Genomic DNA, 7,761 nt, shown 5'->3' with positions numbered 1-7,761 from the left:
TTGAGTCTCGACCCGTGACACCTGCACCAAGACCCAACATGTACTGATGGTGTTCAAGGCAAGCGCTCATAGCAAGGGCCAGCATATACCGATGGTGCTTGAGGTAACTACCTATACCAAAGGCCATTTTCTATCGATACTGATCGAGGTATGTGCCTTCACCAAGGGTCAGTATGTACCAATGGTGGTCAAGGTAATTGCCCACACCAAAGCTAGCTAGTGCCAATAGTGGTCGAGATAGGTGCCCTTACCAAAGGCCAGCTTGTGTTGTTGATGGTCAAGGCATGTGCTCATACCATGTGCTAGCATGTGCTGATGATGGTCAAAGCCTTGGCTAAAGTTTGATTCTAGGCCCTGATGCACATGCTAGGCTCAAGCATGTACTGGTGCCATATTTTTTTCCTAGGGCACCATCACCGAAAAATTGTTGGAGAACCTAGTCAATGGCATTGAGGGTTCCAACAATTAGGGAAGAGGGCTAGGGCGTGTGTGCACATGATGTATAATGGATGCTGGTCCTTAGCCTTTATATTGGCCCCTTATCCCTCAAAAAACCTCAACAACTCATAACCCCTTGAAAAAGCATAAGAGCTTTTACAGGTTTGCAACCAGTAGCAATTCAAGTGTATAAAATAAAGATGTATTTTTCAAAATGGCCATAAGATCTTCTACACTTCAGGTTCTTAGCTAAATTTTTTTTGTGGATGCCTACAAAAATACAAGGATCACATATACTAAATTTAGGGCCAAAACTCCTTTTAAAAGAATTTTAAAAAATCCCAAACCATGAAAAATTTTAAAAATCATGAAAGATAGAAAATGAGTCATCTTGCCATGAAACTTCACATGAAGGCATAGGGGACTATTATATGAATTTACAAGCCATAAAAATGGAATTGGCATGGCAAAAATATGAATATGTGCTTGAACCTAACTATTGCCCAGTCATAGTTTGCATGATGCACGGCCCAGCATGTGCCAATAATATTTAAAGGAATTACCTGCACCAAAGGCCAACATGTGTCGATGGTAATCAAAGCATATGCTAAGACCAAGGGCCAACATGTCTTGATGGCAGTTGAGGCATGTGCACATATCATAGTCTACAACCTGGTCCAAGCCCAAGAGTTCTTTTCGAGTAGAGAAACAGTTGCAGTTCTAGTAAGACAAGGTCTGAAAGTTAGGGGGACCAAGCCTTGAGGTATACTAGAGGTCCAGGTCATGGAGAACTAGCCTAAAATAATGGAATAGGTAGTGACCAAGACTCTAGAGGATTAGGCCTGGTGTTTGGGTTTGACAGAATTGAGCTAGGCCTAGGGGGTGTATGTGTGTTGGTTAGCATTTTATGAATTTACAGGCAGTGATCAAGACTCTAGAGGATTAGGCCTGATGTTCAGGTTTGGAAAAATTGAGCCAAGCCTAGGTACGGTGTTGGTTAGCATTTTATGAATTTACAAGCCATAAAAATGGCATTTGTATGGCAAAAATATGAAGATGTGCTTGTGTCACTGGTCGAGACTCAAGCTTCAGGCTCGCACAACTTCAAGACACAAAAATGGACTCTTTCGCATCCTAAATTAGCCTAACATAAAAAATGGTGCATGGACACTTTAGACTACAAGGCTTGGCCACCTAGTACATTATGAAATGAAAGGCCATAACAAGTGCTTGCAGAAAGGCTAACAAAAGAATAAAACAAAGTTTAAGGTAAAAGTAAGGATGTTATTACTCAATGGTTCTAGTGTGTGTACAATGAGGGTCAGAATCTCTCTATTTATAACTGAGTGCCCCTTACAATTAGTGCCAAGATACATTTCTAAACTCTAAGGATTACACTGGCTTAAATCTTATGATTTTAGGAGATAAGATACAATTCTTGATTCTAAGGGATTGGTGTTATTGCACAATCTTTGATTTGCTAAAATCACGTTGATTATCCTACCTTCTAGAAGCCCTAAAAATTGATCCTTCCAGGATTGTATTCAGATGTGCCCACACTTGGGCTTGACCGTGTACCTATTCCTTGACCATCAATGCTCTCACTTGGGTTTGATTGGATGCTCATGCAATGCTCACCAACGCCTACCCATGGGCCTAGCTCAATCCTACCAAACCTGAACACCTTCCTTAGGCCTCTAGAGTCTTTATCACTACCTACCCCATTGTTTTAGGCTAACTCCCCACAACCTAGACATCTAATGAACCTTAAGGCCCGGTTTCCTTGGATTTCAAACTCTATCTCGCTAGAACTTGAACTGCTACTCAACTTGGAGAGAACCCTTTAGCTTGTACTAGCTTATGAACCATGACACTTGAACCCACATACTGCTTGGTTGTGGTGCATATGGTGCACGACTATGGCCTAGGATACCTATACTTGGTGCACGACCTAGCATGTGCCGATGGTGTTTGAGGGAATTACTCACACAAAAGGCCAATATGTGCCAATGATGGTCGAAGCATGTGCTAAGACCAAGGGCCAACATGTCCCGATGGTGGTCAAGGCATGTGCATGTGCCATGGTTTGCAAACTAGTCTAGGCTTAGAGGTTTTTTTTTAGTCAAGCAACAGTTCCAATTCTAACGAGACAGAGTCTGATAGCCAGGGGGACTAGGCCTTGAGGCATACTGAAAGTTTAGGTCGTAGGGAAGTAGCCTAGAATAGTGATAAGGGCAGTGATCAAGACTCCAACGACTCAAGCACGATGTTCAAGTTTAGTGGAAATGAGCCAAGCCAAGGTGCAGGAGCTAGTAAGCATTATATGAATTTACAAGCCATAAAAATGGCATTAGCATGGTAAAAATATAAAGATGTGCCTGAACCCATCTACTCATCGATCGTGGTATGCATAGTATGTGACCTAAGCCCTGGATACCTGTGTTTGGTGTGTGGCCTAGCATGTGCCATTGGTGTTCAAGGGAACTGCTTGCACAAAGGGCCAACACGTGCCAATGATGGTCAAAGCATGCACAAAGGCCAAGGGTCAACATCTTTTAATGGTGGTCAAGGCATATGCATGTTTCATAATTCATAAGTTGATTTAGGCCTAGGGTTCAAAGAACAATTCTAGTTCTAATAGGAAAGGGTTTGATTGTAATGGGGACTAGGCCTTGAAGCCTGTTGGATGCCCAGGTCATAAGGAACTAGCCCAAAACAATGGTATGATCAGTGATCAAGACTCTAGAGGCTTAAGCACAGTGTTCAAGTTTGGCAAAATTGAGCCAATCCTAAGTGCAAGCACTAATGAGTGCTTATGTGAGTTTATAGGCCATAAAAATGGCATTGGCATGGCAGAAATGTGAAAATGTGCTGAAACCCACCGACTGCTCAATCATGGTAAGCATTGTGCGAGGTTCGAGCCCAGAAAACTCATGTGTGGTGCAAGGCCTAGCATGTGTCGATAGTGTTCAAGGGAACTGCTCGCACAAAGGGCCAACATATGCTATTGGTGGTCAAAGTATGTGCCAAGACCAATGGCCAACATATCCTGATGGTGGTCAAGGCATGTACTTGTGTCATGGTTTGCAAGCTACTCTAGGCTCAAGGGTTTTCTCTAAGTTGAGGAATAGTTCCAATTCTAGCAGAAAAAGGTTTGACTACTAGGGGGACTAGGCCTTGAGACCTACTAAAGGCCCAGGTTGCAGGGCACTAGCGAAGAATAGTGGTATGGGTAGTGATCAAAACTCCAAAGGCTTAAGCATGGTGTTCGGGTTCCATAAAATTGAGCCAGCCCTAGGTGCAGGTGCTAGTGAGCACTTAGATGAATTGACAAGCCATTAAAATGGCATTCCATGGTAAAAATGTGAAAATGTGCCTGAACCCACCAATTGGTCGATGGTAGTGTGCATGGTATGTGGTCTAGGCAGAGGATACCACGCTCAATGTGTGGCCCAGCATATGCCAATGGTGTTCAAAAGAATTACTTATACAAAAGGCTAGCATGTGTCGATAGAGGTTAAAGTATGTACAAAGACTAAGGGCCAACATGTCTCAATGGTGGTCAAGGCAAGTGCAAATGTCATGCTCTAAACGCTAGTCCAAGCCCAAATGTTCTCTCTAAACAAGGAACAGTTCTAGTTCTAATAAGAAAGGGTTTGATTGCCAAGGGTACCAAGCCTTAAGGCCTACTAAAGGCCTAGGTTACGGGGCACTAGCCTAGAATAGTGCTATGGATAGTGATCAAGACTCTAGAGGTTTAGGCACAGTGTTTAAGTTTTATAGAATTGAGCCAGGCTCAGGTGTAGGCACTGGTGAGCACTTAGATGAATTAAGTCATATGTATGTGTCATGGTTCGCAAGCTGGTCCAAGCCCAATCTAAGTTAAGGAACAATCTCAATTCTAGTATGATAGGGTTCGACTACCAAGCAAACCAACCCATAAGGCTTACTAGAGTCCTAGGTCATAGGGAACTACCCAAAACAGTGGTATGGGCAATAATCAAGACTCCAGAAACACAAACAAGGCTTTCAGGTTTGGTAGAATTAAGCTAGGTCCGGGTGCATACGTTTATGAGCAATGTATGATCACACAGTTAGACCCAAGTGCAAGCATTGATGATCAAGGTGTGAGCACACGATCAAACCCATGTGCAAGATTGCCTAAACATAGTCCTGAGAATATCAGATTTGTGGGCTTCTAGAATGCCTAATACTATAGCACAATCTTTGACAAGCTAGAATTATGTTAAGCACTTAAGTTTCATAGGTTGATAATTTTTTACAAGTGCCAGCATCTAGCGATGGTGTTCGAGGTACCATCATAAACAAAGGGGCCAACATTTGCTAATGGTATTCGAGGAAATAATAGGCCAACATCTGCCAATGGTGTTGGATGCGATTGCCCGCACAAACCAAAGGCCAAGTGCTATCAATAGTGTGCAGGCATAACTGATCCAAGGGCCAGCCGCACCAAAGGTGAGCCTATTCTTATAACAAATACCAAAGGCATTTGGTTGTCATTTACTTGGATGCTTGAGGTAAGGATGTCATCCACCAGCCCAATCGATTGCAATGGAAAACACCATTCATCCTTTACCCCAAAAAGGTACGATTTAAAAAAATAAAGTGAATAAACTTTAATGGGTGTGAGAGGAAGGGATGTATCAAAGCAACAAAAGGCTAAATCTTAGTGGATCATGGCAGAGTGGCAGCAAGGCCACTCTACCACTTACAATACTCCATCACATAATTAAGTCATCTGTAAAGGATTCTACCTATAGCTTTATGGGAATTAAGCTCTAAGGAGGCCCGCATAATTTGTTCACCTCAGAGGCTGCACCTACAACATGCGTCTTTGGGGGCCACAGGCTTCTACTATGGGTTGACAATTAGGTGACGAGCGCATGCATCGCTTCTAGCCCAAATTCTAACTTAAAGGTGTTCAGTCATAATCTAGTGTATGGTAACTTTGCACCATTGACTTTTGAACCAAGCATGATGACCAATTGTGTGAATCAACAGTTCCTCTCTACTAGGTTGAATTACTATTGCGACACTACCATCAATAAGGTAAAACTAACCTATCTTATGATAGTCTAAACCTAGCTTATGTTTTCTATTAATGGGTGAACAATCCAACACTTGGTGAATTCAGCTTCACAATAATAGGAAAAGTTGGCATCGAAGGATCAAAAAGCAATGTTGCTATGCATGCTTAGCTACCACTAGCCAGTTATCCCTGTGATAACTTTTCTGACACCCCTAGCTTCAAATTCCAAAGGTATAAAGGATTGATAGGCCATGCTTTCATAATTCATATTCGTACTGGAAATCAGAATCAAATAAGCTTTTACTCTTTTGTTCCATATATGTTTTCTGTTCTCATTGAGCTCATCTTAGGATGCCTGCATTATCTTTTAACAAATTTGCCTTCCCAACCAAACTCCCCACCTAAGAATATTTTTTGCCTAGATTGACTAATTAAGGTCGGCCTTGGGTCCAAAAAAAGAGGTTGTGCACCGCTTTTGATTCACAGAATAAGTAAAATAATGTTAAAAGTAGTGTTATTTCAATTTCATCCAAGGTCTCCCACTTATCCTACACCTCTCAAGTCATTTCACAAAGTTAGACTAAACTCAACTTAATAAGGTCTTCTCTCTTTGTTGATTCTACCACTCGTTCCCTTAGTTGTGGTTTTGCTATATGGTAGACAGGAACAATGGGAATCTCATTAATCCATTAATGTGCATCACTAATTAGATAACAAGGCATTTGACTACCTTAAGAGAGTTATAGTTACTTCTGCCGTTTACCCATGCTTGGTTGAATTTCTTTACATTGACACTCAAAGCACTGGGTAGAAATCACATTGCATGAACATCCTTAATGACCATCACAATGCTTTTATTTTAATTAAACAATCAGATTCCCTTTGTCTATATCAGTTTTGAGTCAACTGTTCATCACCCTGGAAAAGCCCTTGAGGGAGCCTTTCCCATCCATCCCTTGGTTAGCATGCGGTGACCTACTCTCACCATGGAAGCAACTCGAGTAGTGCTCCAGTAGCTGATAGGTTCGACACTGGGACCCCAGTGCCTAGCCCTTACAGCCAATCTTTTTCTTAAGGTTACAAATCCATTTTGTCAATTTCCCTTGCCTACATTGTTCCATCGACCAGAGGCTATTCACCTTGGAAACCTAATGTGGTTATGAGTACAACTGGGCATGGATAGCATGATCTTTTAGATTTTCAAGGGCTGTTGAGAGTGCACCAGATACCACATGACGTGTGGTGCTCTTTCGACCACCGGACCATACTCTAGCTAAGCCGTTTCTAGGGTGGGTAGGTAGTTAAACAAAAAAGATAACTCTTCTTGAAACCCCTGCCGACAACTCCAAATTCCTTAACGTTACCATTAGCCTCCGTGTTCTGGCTTAGGAATTTTAACCTGATTCCCTTTCAAAGCTCGCACTCAATGCGCTATTAGGCTAACTTCCCCCATCTCTTAGGATCAACTAATCCATGTTCAAGTGCTATTTACATGGAACATTTCCCCCCTTCGGCCTTCAAAGTTCTCATTTGAATATTTTCTATTTATTTCAAATAGTTATGACCTTTTGTTTTGTGATAAATGAATTGTTTGTCCATACAAGCTTATTTGAAATAAAATAATACTAGTTTATTAATATTTCAAAAATTAACAAGTAAAAGATTTATAAAATGAATCTATTTACTGAGTAAGCTCAAATTGTTATGACTGTTTGAGCAATTTTTTATTTCAAATAGTTAGGATCTTTTGTTTTATCATAAAACAATTGTTTCTATTCATACAAGTTTATTCAGAATAAAATAATACTACTTTATTAATATTTTGCAAGTTAATAGGTAGGAGATTTAAAAAATATATCTGTTTGTCAAATAAGTTCAAATAGTTATGTCCATTTGAACATTTAGCTATTTTAAATTATGATGACCTTTTGTTTTGTAGTAAAACAATTGTTTCTGTTCATACAAAATTATTCAAAATAAAGTAATACAAATTTATTAATATTTTGAAAATTAATAAAAGATTTAAAAACTAAATCTATTTACTAAACCAGTTCAAAAGTTATAACTATTTGAACAATTATCTATCTCAAATCGTAATGATCTTTATTTTGTCATACAACAATTGTTTCTTTTCACATAAGCTTATTCGATTAAAATGATACTAATTTAATAATATTCTAAAAATTAATAAGTAAGAGATTTAAAAAATAAATATGTTTGTCGAACTAGTATAAATAGATTAAGACTATTTAAACAATTATCTATTTCAAATC

General features: G+C 40.0%; 1 pseudogene; it reads right to left on the bottom strand.

Annotated features, from left to right (window-relative positions):
• Nucleotides 1-5,097: 5,097 nt before the first annotated feature.
• On the bottom strand, nucleotides 5,098-7,549 carry LOC149516318 (25S ribosomal RNA; annotated as a pseudogene).
• Nucleotides 7,550-7,761: the final 212 nt, after the last annotated feature.

This window comes from Durio zibethinus, chromosome 10, assembly GCF_047325235.1.
Source record: "Durio zibethinus cultivar Kanyao isolate XHJ-2024 chromosome 10, ASM4732523v1, whole genome shotgun sequence".
NCBI lineage: Eukaryota > Viridiplantae > Streptophyta > Magnoliopsida > Malvales > Malvaceae > Durio > Durio zibethinus.
Note: the sequence above shows the minus strand (reverse complement) of the source record. Positions and strands in the feature narration are given on the sequence as shown.